The sequence below is a fragment of the Grammomys surdaster genome, unplaced genomic scaffold (genome assembly GCF_004785775.1).
Source record: "Grammomys surdaster isolate TR1022 unplaced genomic scaffold, NIH_TR_1.0 238, whole genome shotgun sequence".
NCBI classification, from domain to species: Eukaryota; Metazoa; Chordata; class Mammalia; order Rodentia; family Muridae; genus Grammomys; species Grammomys surdaster.
This window is the reverse complement of record NW_021604683.1, coordinates 3,751,436-3,753,344: the sequence shown is the minus strand read 5'-3', so window position 1 is coordinate 3,753,344 and position 1,909 is coordinate 3,751,436. Positions and strand designations below refer to the sequence as shown.

Sequence of the window (1,909 nt, the reverse complement as noted above, 5' to 3'; positions counted from 1 at the left end):
CTCCCTCCCTCTCTCCCTCCCTCCCTCTCTCCCTCTCTCTCTCTCTCCCAGTGTTGAGGAAAGACCAGAAAAGCTGCTATATAAAAACATTATTGGATCTTCAGACCAAGTCAGAAATCCTGTTAAGAAAAAAATTCTTGAAGAGCTGTTTTTGATCTCCAGAGATCTCCAGACAGCTCAGCTCTCTCTAGAGAAAATTCTAAAGAACTACTATCCCTTACCTCATCTCATGCAGACCAAAAGCTCAGTTTTTAAATTTACATATCAATTTACTTATTTATTCCAGGTTCTCTTTTGATTATCCTATTAATCAGCATCCTGTGACCCCGGCCCTTTGATTCTTAAGAGACAGAAAACATGCATTTTTCTTTTAACATTGCAAAAGAATTCAGAGATCTGCCTGCCTTAGTTAAGCACAGATGACAAGCTAGTTTGGTGGGAAACTGTTGAAATTATTTCCACCACACACCATTTCCATCACGCCTGAGTCTAACCTTGCTCTGTCCCAGGCTGACCATGAACACAGGAACCTGCTTGCCTTTGTATCTTTCTGACAAGCTGGCTTACAGTGTAGCTGCCTCTGTTCATCTAAATTCATGAAACCCCTCATAATTCATATTGAATCCTTGTATTTTTGGATAGTTAAGAAATTATACATTTTCATGTATTTAGAGCTCTTTCCCATAGGCTTAAGGGCTGTCCTGAAGGTTCCAGTGTTTACCTTTTTGCAGAGACAGACACACCCTCGGCTCCTGGACTCTGCTGTTTCTAATTCTCCTGGAGTCATTAATGTTAACAGAGAGGACATTCCTCGGAGGAATGTGAAATATGTACGTTATTATACACACTTGCCTTATGCCCACAGCAGCCATTGACACTCCTGGAGGCTGACAAGGGGGCCCTTTCCCAGGGGTAGGAACCATGTCACTCTGTCCTCACGCTGTGCTCAGCATTGATTATAATCATTAGCGCTTCAAGGAAGAAGTCTAGTGCCTTTTAGGAACAGGTCCTGCCCCAGCAAAGAGTTCTCAGTTCCTTGCTTGTCTGTCCCTGCTCCCAAGGACCCTAGCCCTTGGCTATAGCATCCAGAGTAAATTTGTCAAGGCTCTATAGGCAAAGACCCTTCCACTCCCAATAGGGGCTTTTTTCTTTTTTTTTTTCTTTTTTTGACTCTAAAGCCATCTACCCTGGGGCTCATCTCACCGTCCCCACACAAGAGGATACAGTCTAAGTGTGAGTAGGGGGAGGAACGGGGAAATGGCTAGGATAAATCCTGCTGTGTTGACCTCAAGGGAACTGTGGGGGTGGGGAGTGGGGGAAATGTTACTAGGTCCAGGGAGCTCCGCCAGGTCTGGGAGGGAGGCTATCACTTGAGGGCGGGGCAGGGGCGGGGCAGGGGGGGCAGTGAGGTAATTTCCGTGCTCTGTCGTCAGAGGTCTGAGTCGCCCCAGGGGCAGAATCGAAACTGATCGCTGCTCTAAGTCGATGCTGGTTCACTGGGTAAGTATGGGGTGGTGGCTGGGGACTGGAGGGGCCATCTAGAGAGGTGTGAAGACTACCCCTTTGCCTGCAAATGGGCAAGATCAGTGGCCTCAGACAGACCCTAGCATCGGACAACTCCATGGACCCCTCTTCCTGCTTCTCCAGCTGCCGGGTATGGGGTTCTAGCTCTGACGATTTAGAAACCTCCACAGAAGTGCAGGGAGAGACTGCAGGCTTTGCCTGTTGCTCATTCTTTCTATTAGAACATAATCTTTGTGCCTCAACATTTCCCCTGAAGGTTTAGAGTGCTAGGTATAGGTCAGTAGTAGATTATTTGCCTGGCATGTGTAAAAAGCCTGGGTACCATCCTCAATCCTCAACACTGGAAAGAGAGAGAGAGAGAGAGAGAGAGAGAGAGAGAGAGAGA

General features: G+C 47.1%; 1 protein-coding gene across 4 annotated transcripts in view; it reads left to right on the top strand.

The window, feature by feature from the left end:
• Nucleotides 1-1,437: 1,437 nt before the first annotated feature.
• The window catches only part of Helz2 (helicase with zinc finger 2), a 14,195-nt gene continuing 13,723 nt past the window's right edge, over nt 1,438-1,909 (top strand). For all 4 annotated transcript variants that reach the window (XM_028774041.1, XM_028774042.1, XM_028774044.1 and 1 more), the window contains exon 1: nt 1,438-1,500. The gene's annotated coding sequence lies outside the window, so the exon portion shown is untranslated. The remainder of the gene's footprint in view (nt 1,501-1,909) is intronic.